Consider the following 13,529-nt stretch of genomic DNA (forward strand, 5'->3'; position numbering starts at 1 on the left):
ATTAAGATGAGGAAATTCTAAAATAACTTAGAAAACGTTTTCGCTGCGAAGGTGAAGTTTCATTGACAGTTATAGAAAAATATGTAATTTCGTAAACAAATGCAATATACAATAGCAATACAGTGCACTCGCGGTAACTCGAATAGCCGCTAAGTCGAACGACGTGCTAACTCGAACACATTTTTTTCCCTATTGACTAGTTTGTAACTCGAACAATATTAAAGCGCTATAACTCGAACAAAAAAACAAATTTATTTGTACACACTTTCTTTTCAAACCTGTACATTTTGTACATACATACATATGTAATAGTATATGTATATAAATTATATGTATACTAGTGTATTGTCCATATGAATATTTCGACGTTAATATCCCGTTAGTTTTCTGGGAACAACATCTTGCATTGACTACGTGGACGTAGTGTTACTTCTCTAGCGAGGGAATATGGGGTAGCCAAGTCCACCATAAGTCTTATAAAAAAGAAAGACAAGGCAATTTTAAAAGCAGTAAACAACACGTTTTTGGGTCCTGGGAAGAGGAGAACTTTAAAAGCTTCTGAGTTTCCTAAAATGAAAGCCGCTTTATACAAATGGTTTCTATCCCAAAGAAAAAAGAATTACCCAATAAGTGGACTCATCTTGAAAGAACATAACATGAAAAACATAATTTACTGGTCGAATTTACGCTTTATGATGTTAACAAATGGAATGATGGTGCCGAATTTACCGACACAGAAGTAATAATTGAAACTAGTGATTCTGAGTCTGAGTTTAACAACACAACTGAGACATGTGAGCGGATATCATCTGAGGAGGCAGTTAGCTCTATCAATAAGGTAATTCAGTGGGCCACAACTGTACAAGTAAGCCCCGCAAAGGTTAACACTCTTCAATTGCTGCGTGAAAAAGTCATATTCAACATTGCTGCAGGCAAGAAAAGACAAACACACATTACAACTTTCTTTTCGGCTTAACTTTTCTGTTAAAGCTGACTTTTTTTGTGTAACTGACACAAAGACTGCCAAATATTTGATGAAAAATATTGAAACGAATTAATTATTTTAAACATATTCATGTTCATATCCATATGTAAATAAATAAATAAATTTAATTGAAAAAAATCGATATCGATGACTGTTTTTTTAACATAGCACACTCAATTGATAAGTCGAACAAATTCGATAAATCGAACAGCGCCTGTTTTAATTAGTTCGAGTTATCGCGAGTGCACTGTATACGAGTATGCCAATGAATCATTAATGTAACTTATAAGCACTGCGACCAATTTGCTTCCCACCCCTACTCGATATAACATTTAGACTGAAATAACCCACTTTAGCGCCTCTAGCCTGAAATAAAACAAAAAAAATCTGTTTTGCCAAACTAGGGGGTAGAAAATGCTGTCTCAGTTTTATAAATTGCTATTCCTACAAAATTAATCACCCTAATGGAAGATTTATAATTTTTGCAAATGGCGTCGTACCTCAATCACATTTGACATTTGTGAAGTAGACAGCTGCAGTATACAGACAGTAAAACAGACATGCCATGGAGCGCGTCAAAGTTAAAATAAAAATTTCCATCACTCAAAATAATTTTATTTTATTTAGAAAGTTATTCGAAAGAAAATATGGATGCTTCATTTTGTGCCACCTGTTATTGCAGCCTTTAAGATTTAAATTACGAGAAAATATCTAAAAATCAAAACTATGTAAATTTACACATTTTTTACAAACTATCTGGGTAAAAAATTTCGCCTATTTAAGATCTCATATTTTAATTAAATATTTATAACTATTGCCAACTGCCGCTTTAATTCAATGCAGATACACTTTTCTATAATAGTTTCATAAAACATAAAAATTTCCCTTAAATTTCTGAGTTCCGTTGCCTAAAATACAAAAGCATTAACATATGCGCCGAACTCTTCATTCATAGAATTGAATTATTTATGCCAAAGACCCAACGCATTGCATAACCAATTCAAAGAAAAAAAAATTAAATATATTTAATTCATTTTTATCGCACACACTTCTGCTATGTCCCAATTTCAGGGCTTGCAACGTTTGTTAGTAAACACGTTGTATATGTATGTGTATGCGTGTATGTGTTGAATAGAACTTGAAACAAACAAATTAATTATTCTAGAATATAAATAAGATTAATTTTAAAATGTTTAACATTTTATTTAGGCTAAATTGAAACGGCTACGAATTGCACTCTAGATAAACAAACAAACAAATACAAAATGGAACGAACAAGTCATCGTACCTGATTCGCTTGCGACTAGAAATATAAATTTAAAAAACCCAGAAAACAGACTCACTAGTAGTCGTATTTAATTCATAGGATTAGCCAATGACCGCTCATTGTGCACAAACTAACAATAGCTTTTATAGCGACTAACTTTAATCTACACATAAAGGCACATTAAGTCGTCTGGTTCTAAAAATACACACTGGAGTCCAAAATATACATGAACATATGTGCATATGTATGTATGCTTGCTCGTGTTGTGTGGAATTGTCAACAAAATGATATTAAATTAAACAAACCCAAGTTCGCATATAACGCTTATTTAAACAGTTGTGGTGGAGAGAGAGAGAGAGAGCGAACGAAAAATTTAGACAAACTAGTTTAACATTTAGAAAAAAAAATAAAAGCAAACAAATAGAATCAAGTAAAGATAAATAAAAGCAAAAATATGTGTAAGTCATATAATGTCAATTAACCTCCCCTGCACTTGGTAAACACTGCTAGGCCGACTTGTTTATCATCATTGCCGACCAACAATTAAACTGCTTATCTACTTACAGAACCTGCTGATAAATGATTAATACGGGTGTATTATCTTAAGTGATTGTCGAACATGAATGCTCTTGAATATTTTTTATTAACTGATATCTAATTATTTTCTCTTATTAAAATGAACCTTACACATTGCAAATGGATGATTAACCACAGAAAAGAAAGAGAAAAATAAAATAACAATACTATGAAGCCAATACATAGCAGTTGTTGACTTTTGGAACATCCACATAAGAAGCTTTGTAGAACATGGAAAATTTTGCTACTCCCGTGACGCAGGTTGTTTTTTATTTTTTGTTGTTTTGTTTTTTAATTCAACAGCTAAAAAAATATTTTTGGGAAGCTAAGCTACATATATGACGCAAAGATAAAGATGTGCATATGTACAATACAAACAAATGCACAAATTACGTTTAGTAATATTTTTCGTTTTGGATTTGAATAACTTTTTCCCTAATTAATAAAAATGATTTTGAGAGAGAGAAATCTTTATTTTGACTTTTACGTGCTCCTTTACTTGTCTGCTTATATACTGCAACTGTATAAATCCACTTGCAGAAATTATAATTTTTCCGATATGATGATTAATTTTGCGCCACTTTACATAATTAATTAATTTTTTAACTTCCATTGGGCACCGTCTGGCCTTTTTTCGTCTTGTTCGAGGATCCATTTTGAAAGGTCATATCCATAAATCGACAGAAAATTATTTTTAGGAAGCTACCTGGAAGCCGAACTCGTTAGCTAAAATAGAAATACGTTAAATTCACGTCCAAAGTCGAAAAAGTCTGGCCAGAATATTTATTTTAAATTTATTTCAATTTCGTTAGACATTGTCAAATAAAAACGGGTGCTTTGCATTCCTGAATTCCATTTTTGCTTTGTTTTTGTTAATCAAATTTCACAAGTCAAGCGGACAACAGAAGCATATTTAGTCTTTCTCATGCTGTGATTGGTGCCTGCGAGTAATTTAAGACATTATACCTACATACATACACATCAAACAGCTGGCATCAGCAATAACTGGTGTGACAGGAAGTTCAGTCCATGGCAAATTAAAAACGAAGCGAAAAACAGAAAATTGTTGCTGGTACTCATTACACCTGGTGCCAAAACGATACAGAGATAGTGGCATAACATGAAGAATGAAGAAAAATGAGAAAAGCACAAAATTATTTGCTTTTGCAATCAGCTGGTCAGAAACCAAAAACTTTATAGTAGACAACTGGAAATGTGCGGTGTTTAACAAAAAATAAATGTTTTATTTATCTACTTGCAATATAATTATAAATAATCAGTTTACAAGATCAAGGCAACTACCAGCAGAGACTCTCGGCCTAGAAAAATTAATAAAAAAGCATCATATAACGGAGTTTGCTGGAAATTAAAAAAATTCATGTTTTCTACAAATTTCCAACTGATGCGTGTATTTTACATATAAACTCTTTGTCACCACAGGAAATGCTACTTTATTTTTCTAGCTTCATAAATTAGGATGTATTTATATAATAGTAACTCTAAACTCACACTTGATTACCCAACTCCTGCCCTGCTTAGCTAGCGGCCCAACCAAATTAAATCCGCAGCGAGTCAATGGTTTATAATTTAAAAATTACCACCACCAGCAGAAACATTGTCAACCACGATGAGCTGCTGACAGAGTAGGTGAGCCGGTGGAAGGAGGGTTGACGTTAGCGCACGAAGCGCTTGTACATGATTACAACAATAGTGGACGGCTGCTTACGTTTCATGGTTTCAAATGTTTCAGTATTAAAAAAGGAAAGGTGCTTTAAATAGGGAAATGTTTTTGAGAAACGAAATAAAAAAAACACAATTGCAATAAAAAGCCACACAGCTTAAATTAGGGGTTGCGAGTATTACGTCTCGAGTGTATTGAAATAGGAATGGGCTAGGGTGTACTACTACACCATAAAAACGAATGCTAAATATGTGCATATGCATGTATGTATGTGGAGCGACTGAGGTTTACAGTTTCATTGACAAGCCTTAGAAGGGCTTTATTTATAGAAGCTTGTCAATACGTTTTGCCTATACTGGGCATAGAATATGATATGGTCAGTGAATATGCGCTGCGCAAGCAAAAAATAATAATTAAAATCAAAGAAAAATGCATATGGTGACGCACAAATTGACGGGTGCAGTGAGGCGAATTTGTTGAAGAGGTAATCGAGTGCAGAGTTCATGTCACAGGCTTGGAGCAGCTCAGCCAGACACTTGACAACAACAGGCGTCGTCGGAGCTGTTAATTTATTTCCAGTCGAGTGGCAGCGACGGTGGTGTCACTGGCGCGCACATCACAATGTGAAGATATGGTATGTACCAACAATAAAAACACAAAAAAAAAATAAAAAAATAAAAAATAAAACATCACAGAGTAAGCAACTTCAAATGCGCTTTGAGTGGTGCGGCAAGACTTAACAAATGCTGTTAAACGTATGCGTGTGTGTATGTATGCATTCAACTTGGCTTATGCAAAATGACGTCTGCTAAATATGAATTATTTTCATAAACGTGACCAAGCAGCTGATGCAAGCTAGCTGCAGGCTAGATGGCTTAAAGCCAAGTGACTTCAAGCTCAATACAGCAGCAGAAAAACTGGTAATGATGAACCAAGCAATTTGAACAATTTGTAAATTTATTTCCCAGCTTACAATTCACACATTACAAAAGAGGCAAACAAAAGTCTGTGACAAACAAACAAAACAATGGCTGATGAAATACATATACATAAATTTTGCAGTCAGACGTAATTTTGATTGTACATAAATGTACATATAAAGTGACACTGCTTTGATTGACGGCGCGCATAAGTCGAAAAATTTCACTTTGACGGCAAACAAAACAAAAATGAGCCAAATTCCATAGCATAAAACGAAATCAATGCCTCTCTATGTTTCGGGATAAAAGCGTCTAAAATCAACGACAATGCTGTCTCGCAACGGGTCATCTCATAGTCTGTGCCATAGACGTTCGATGTAGGTACTTTGCCTAATTTTGTGTGAAAATTGTACAGTCGAAAATTTCATACGCAAAAAAAAACATTATTTGCAATTAGTGGCGCGACACATGCGACATAAGCAGTAGTCGTAAACGTTAACGACTTACAAAACTGGAAAAAATGTTTAATTACTCACAAATGGCCGCAACACAAAGCATAAATAAGTGACGACGGCGTCAAGTAGTGATATGACACGACAGTTGCTAGAGTGGCCCGGGTAGACGAGTACTCACACACACACACTTAAATGCAGACAATTTGTTTCTTTGCAGTTGCAGAGCCACTAACCAAGCCTGTGGTTGTCTGCCAGCAGGTATTAGCCAAAAGGAAGTCATCAGCCAGGCAGCTCAAACAAACAAAAATGTTGTGTATACCTGCTTCGAAGGACTAGCACAGCAGGCAGAGTTGCAGTTTAGGCAAACCCAAAAAAAATACTTTATTTATACGAGTAGTTGAAAAAAAAAACATTTGTTTTGACAATGACGCGGATTATTTGTAGCTTGTGCACATCATGTTTATAAACAATAAACAATTTTTATTTACATGAAGTGCAATTGAGAAGGAGTCTTACAGGCGTTGACTGGAGTGAAATGGGTTGAGTGTAAACAAAAAGTCAAAATAGACATCGGATAGCCGACCGAACATTTTTGTATTCACTTGCAAACTATCAGAATGAAAAATGCAGAATTCAACATATACAAAATAAATAAAAGTATTTTGTCTGCTTTTAAATTGCTTCAATATTTAAAGGCATCATAGAAATCAATTTTGGTTTCAGTAATGCCAGATTTTTTATCTGTTAAATATTTCATGTAAGTCAAAAGAAGGCTCAATGCACTTTAAAGTAGATTCAACTTTTTTATATATTTTTTCAAAGATAGCATATTAAAATCACTGAGTCATTCATGATGCAGGTAAGCAGATAGGTAAAAAAATTAAAACCAAACAGAAGCCGATAACATTAATAAGTGACGAATTACTAGATAGCAAAAGAGCATTGAGAAGGAAACAAAATTTAAACAAAATAAATGTCTAAAAAATAAAGAAAAGATTTGCCTAATATGGAAATTTCCGAAAGTTTACAAGTGGAGTTTAATGAAAAGAAATTAGCACAATTCCAAGATATCATAAGTATAAATAAATAGCAAAGAAATGATTCTGATGACTCCAATGACATGCTGTGCATGTTAAAATTTATTTCAATATTTCCACTTTTAAGATTAATTTCAATTTTCATATTTCATTTGGAATAATTTGCTCTTAAAAATTCAATATATTTTCATAAATTTTTTTCTACTTTAAAAACTAACAAAGTCATGCCGATGCACTAAAATGCTCGAACGCACAGACACTGCTACTTTTATAGCAACAAATAACCTTGATTTCGATTAGAACAAACAAACAACACGAGCGAAGATTTGCAAATAAAGTAGCATTAGTCAGCAATTTGTCGAGGAATTTTGTATGAACAAAATTTTAAATTATGTTTAGTTTGGGCGAATGCAGTAAGTGTGGATAATTTGTAGGCATAAACAGGGGTAAAAAAAACAATGAAATGCATGGGTAAAAACTAATATAAAAATGTGAAGTAAAAGGAAACGAAGGAAAATTTCCGAAAAACAACATACAGTCAAATAAAGAATATAGAAAAAACACAGATGTTGACGAAGAAATACTTAAACTGCGAGAAGTTACTTAACACGTCTCGATGCTAAATTTTCGACGACTTTCAATGATCACTTCCAATGAAATTGCCAATCGAGAATGAAGTGTTAGTTGGCAATTCAGGTTATGAAATATTTTCCCAATATTTATATGTTCATATGTATTGCCAACATCTGTGAAGCATTGAGCTGGCATTAAAATATGTTTCAGCGAAAATCGAGAAACAAATATTAAAATGGGGTTAAACAATTGACTCAAAGAATTATAGCGCGTACATAGATACAAACTTGAAATTCAACAAATGTATTTATCATTTTTTGTATGTACTTCAATTTATCAAAAAGAAAACTGATACAACTCTTCGAAAAGCAGACAAATGACGAATAAAGACATGAAAGAATAACCTAATAATTATATATAGTCCGCGACAAAACGATAGCACTTAAAAATTTTTACCAGTTTTGAGTATTTGAGACCCGTTTTTTTTTTTTTTTTTTTGTTAATATACGGAAGGAAGAACTTATCAAAGGAAACAAATTATAAAAAATGCAACGGAGTTTCTTAGCAACTTCAAACTTAAAAAAGAGAATCACCCTATGGAAGATTTATAATTTTTGCAGATGCATTTAGACAGTTGCAGTACACAAACAAACAAGCCAAGGAGCGCGTAAAGAGCAAAATAAAGATTTTTTATCTCCCCTAAGACATGTTCTAAAAATTCTCCTTGAATAGTTGTATATTATTAGCAAGAAATGCGAATTGGTTATTGACATTACATAAAATGAAAGCAAAATTTAAAGAAAACTGGTCACTATTGGCAAAGGAAATCTAAAGGTATTAATACAAATAAATGGCTAAAACTGAAAATCTCATTCTCTTCAAAAAATTATGAAAACAAAAATCACGAGATTTATTTAAAACCTTATCAAGTTGTCCACAAGCAAACGCGTGACCAAATTCGTTAACATAAAGGCTTTGTTTGCTTATTTCAAATTCAGAGGAGGTGACATGGAAGTGCGATATAGGTCAATCGAGAGTAGTATTTACTACAAGCATTACAACAACAACAAATATAGTATGTATGGATGTACAATGTAAAGTAACTTATCAGCAACACAAACAATTCTATATAAAATCTCACAAAATGCTCAAAGAATGCGTCCTAACCAAACTTTTTGCGATCAGAAAATTTAAAAAGAGCTTAAAGCTAAAGCTAACAGTGGTTCTATGTGTACAAATATTTAATGGTGTACAAAGTACATAAATAGATCCTCTAAAAAGCAACAAATGAATATATTCATAAGTATTTACATACATATTTACATCGATATAGTGCTCCAATGTAGACTATACTTATGTACATGTACATACATACATATCGGCTGACGCAATTCTGATACGAAACTTTAATAAAAAAAAATATTTTTTCTAAACTTTCGTGTATATGCGTGCTTTATAGCCATTTCAGTGGATGTGTGTGTGTTCGAGTGGTTAACTGGCGCGCGCGAATATACTAAAACAAAATAAATATAAACAAAGGCAGCGAAAAAATCCAATTCAGTATAAAAATATACAATCACAGATATGGTATAGAAGAAAAAACTAACTTTTGTATATGTAAAGACGCTGATCATAAAAGCGATGAGATGAAGACAGTTGAAACAGCTGGCAAGGAATGAATTGAGAACTAAATCAAACAAAGAAATTTTATGGGCAAACAAAGTGGAAAAGGACTACTTTGTGAAGCGCTAATGAAAGGCTAGTATAGCGGAACAGAGTGGAATCGGTGGCATTTGTTATTTGCAATAGCGGTGGTAGGTTTATAAGAAACGGGTGAGAGTAGAATTGAATAAGAAAATTTTCAAAGTATCGGGTGATTACTGCTTGTATTTGTGAGTAGAATTGCAAATTTTATTTTATATAAATAAAAGTCATATGCAGAATGTAAATGTTCTGGAAAGGTTACTGCAATAACTACAATAGATTGGTATCTATGTTAACTTGAAGCTACATTTTTTTCTCGCTCTCTAAACGAAAAGCTTTTTTTTAGGTCAATAATTGTGCATCGATACTGACAAATCTATGAAAATCCATTATTGTATAATATATATATCAATCTATATATGCAGAAAAACCATCTACTAAATTAATTCAAATAATTCTTTCAAGAAAAAAAAACACAACTATAATAATTTCCATTGCGTCAGCCAGAAAAACCACTGCGCATCAGTTGAAAATTCAAATTGCTATAAAAATTCGTGCAACTTTTGTACGAAAATAATTGCAAAGCTAATAAATCTGCAAAAAAAAAAATTTCTCTTCTCAGCCCTTTTACGATTTGACGACAAATTTTGCATTTTATTTGGTGTTTCTGTTTTTTTTTTTTTTTTTTCATATCAACCCAGCTGTGTGTGAACGCACTGACAGTCGAAACAAATACAATTCATGCGAGTGCCAAAGTACGCGCACAAACGAAACATACCACCACAATCTTACATCACACATCTCCCTACACAACCCAGGCATAAATACCAACAATCCAAACTGTATTGTGCAGAAACTTTTCGATGGGTATGGCTTTCGCTTTGCTCACAGCTTTTTCAATAAGGCCAAAAGTTAGAGAATCTATTGTACAAATAAAAACTAAAAAAAAGCACACAAAAAAAATTACATATCTACCCGACCTGAGCACATAAACTGTCGCGTATTTGTGCAGAAGTACACACACATATTCCGTAAAAAAATTTACATATTTTTTATGCAAATATTTTTCAAATAGGTTTCTAGCAGCCCGTTTGAATCAGGGAAACATCCAAGAGGTTATGTGGGCTACAGTTTCTACAAAAGTCATACAGCTGTGAGAGCCAGTAGAATGACGACAAACAAAAAAACGTCTTTGAGCTTTGCAATTTTAACAATAAGTATATGAAAAATTATAGTATATTTGTATATTTAAATTGAATATATATATATATATATATGTATGCTTACATTTTGACAGCCATTTTGGTTTATGTTGCGCAGGAATGTTTTGTCAGTTAGTTAAGCTTTTATTTGTGTAGAAAAAATTTCGCTATTGCACTAAAAAATTGTTGTTGGTACTTAACGTGGTAACGTTGTTTGTGTTACTTAACATTTAATTTACGTTTGACATTAGTCTAAGAGCTCTCTTTTTTCTACCACTAATTTGTACTTTTACAAAGTTATCACAAAAATTTCAACTTTCGCAAAAAATACGAGTGACGAAATGCAATTGTTTTTAAAAAAAATTTCTTGGTGTTATTTTTTTGATGTGGAATTTATGTTCCTTCACCTATCAGCAGTTCTTTCTACTTGATTGGTGAAACAAAAAATTTTAATTTCTTGCTTCACGAAAACATTTTGCTTGCGTTTGTGTGTGTCGATTTGCAACAGTTTATTTTCTTGCAAACACAGTAAAGTTATCGATTTTTCATTCCCACTGGTTCATATTGCAACTGAGTATTTACAATTACAAAGCCATTTGCATTGGGTTGAAAGTGTTTTTCATTTTATATTTGTTAGGCGTTTAAAACATTTAATTTACATTCACGCGCCATTAATATATTTATTTAGTTATTTTATTTTGTTAAATGCTTAGACACTTTAGATTGATTTCACGATAAACATATACACAAACTACACGCAGATAAAATAGAAAAAGAGTTGGACTTGTTTCAATTATTGCCAAACATAAACTAAATCAACTTGATTCAGAGCCTACACTCGGTCGTTTAGCTGCAGCCAGTCACGAATCGCTTTTACATTGAACGAACTGAAAACGAAATCGTACGGCCATGGACTACACACAAGCAAAGTCGTTCGGTTGGGCTGCAGCCAGCGCTGTTATCAGTGTTGCCAACTTCGTTCATTGCAATTGAGCAGGCTTGTGTCGATTAAGCCATTATTATAACTATATTATATTTCATTATATATTTATTATTTTTTATATTATCTTTTATTGTATTATATATTATATTTTATTACGGTCGACAAAGCACTATTGGAAATTGAACAGCCGTTTTATTGCTTAGAACTTTAGACCTGTAATTCCCACAAACACATATAACTTTTTTAACAATGTTATAATCAAACTAACCAATAAATATTGCGAGAAATGTATTATCCAATGAATTTGAAAAGAAAATTATAAGTGATTGAAGAAGCCGAGTGCGATTTGTTGATTTCCCAGTTAGTGCTAGAACATTAGAAGGAATACGAGCTGTGGAGGCCAGACGGTTCAGTCGTTGACCAGCGAGAAATGCATTTATTTCGCTCAAAAACAAGGAAGCAAGACTTGAGTTTGGCAAATCCCATCTTAACTGAACACTTCAGAAATGGAAAACTGTGTTGTTCTCTGATCAATCCAAATATTATATAAAAGATTCAAAAGATATAAGGCGAGTATGATATATGGTAACTACTAAGTATTTCGGTCTAAGGCTGCTTCTCTGGACAAGGAATCCGTCTTTCCACCGATTAGAGGATGTAATGGATCGCTTTACGTATACCAGCATTTTAAAAGATAAAATGTTAACGTATGCTGGGGACGAAATGTCATTAAATTGGGGATTCCAGCAAGAGAAGGATCCTGAACACACCTCTGGGCTCTGAAAAACGGGATTACAACCAAATGCTATAGAGGTCTTAGATGGGGCCGCACAATGTCCCGATGTTAATCCGGTTGGCCACTTATGACAGATTGTGAATTTCAAATTTAACAAAGAAAATTGTACATCAAAGAAACCTCAGTTTGAAGCTGTGTAAGAAGCCTGGTAAATATATCGCCAGAATAAACTTAGGGTTTTCTTTTTTTAATTTTTTTCAACAGTGGCAACACAGGCTCGTATGCACACAGCCTTCTATCCGGGTGTTGGTACGCTGCCGAGGTTGCCCGATACAAAGTGAAATCCATTGTACAAGTATTTTAGGTGGCCAGTGTACATACACATACGAGCGTTTACAAAGTCACAAACAACAACTGTACACAAAACAGAATTGATTGGTGGTGGGCAACCGACGCATACAACAGCACCAGCAGATAGCACCTTTAACTGTTTCAGCCATCCACACACTAACCACATACAACATGAATTCTATCGATGTATTTTACAACAATATTTTCTATTAGGCGTTCTCTGCTTGTAGCTATTTATTGTGTACATCTGTTGTGCTGGTATTTGTGATTGTGCTGTGGAACGGTTGTGTAATGAAACAATCATGGCTTCCTATTTCTCTTTACATTTTTTATTGTGCCATATTCCGCAATGTTCCCCAAACAACGGACCGCATTGGCAACGGAACAAACTAAATTGAAATTTTCTACTGTATACATATGTGTATATGCAATTTATTGCTGTGGGCTCAGTATTCTGAACAAAGTTTATATATAATAAAATGTGGCCACATAAATATAAGCAGATAATATATAATATCAATTAATGTCTATCTGATCTCTTTTCTATGAAAAATCATCGAGTTTGATACAGAAGGGTTACCATCCTAAAAAACTGATACTTCAAATTTGGTCGATTTTATTACATTCCTTTTTTTGGTCTATGTATAGGGTTATTCAATAGGGAGGGCGAACGACGCAATATTTTTTATTTTTCGTTTGTCATTTGTAAACTTCATTAGTATACATTTCATCATGGAACGCTACACACTTCAGGAACGATTGCAAATCGTGCACATTTTTTATGAAAATAATCGTTCTGTTGCTGCTACTTTAAGAGCATTACGGCCATTTTACGGTCCATTTAACAAGCTGTCCCGTTTTGGGGTTATGTGAAGTCATTGGTCTACAGTAACAAACCGGCGACGATTTGTGAGCTCAGAGCCAATATTGAACGCGAAATTGCTGGAATTTCGGCCGATTTATGCAAAAGAGTGGTCGAAAATTGGGTTCAACGATTGGACTTCGTAAAACGTGCACGCGGTGGTCATGCAAAAGAAATCGAATTTCATACTTAAATGTATATGTTCAAACTCGATAATAAAAAAAAATTAGTTAAAAA

The 13,529-nt window shown here is 33.3% G+C and overlaps 1 protein-coding gene across 3 annotated transcripts in view; it reads right to left on the reverse strand.

Annotated features, from left to right (window-relative positions):
• Positions 1–13,529, reverse strand: part of LOC128867978 (cyclin G) — a 45,504-nt gene that overhangs the window by 25,196 nt on the left and 6,779 nt on the right. Inside the window, exon 1 of one of the 3 annotated variants that reach the window (XM_054109656.1) lies at positions 10,486–11,257. The exons of the other annotated variants lie outside the window; for them this stretch is intronic. The gene's annotated coding sequence lies outside the window, so the exon portion shown is untranslated. Of the gene's footprint in view, positions 1–10,485; positions 11,258–13,529 lie in introns of those variants that run through there. 3 annotated transcript variants of the gene reach the window in all.

The sequence above is a fragment of the Anastrepha ludens genome, chromosome 2, assembly GCF_028408465.1.
Source record: "Anastrepha ludens isolate Willacy chromosome 2, idAnaLude1.1, whole genome shotgun sequence".
In the NCBI taxonomy this organism is placed as follows: domain Eukaryota; kingdom Metazoa; phylum Arthropoda; class Insecta; order Diptera; family Tephritidae; genus Anastrepha; species Anastrepha ludens.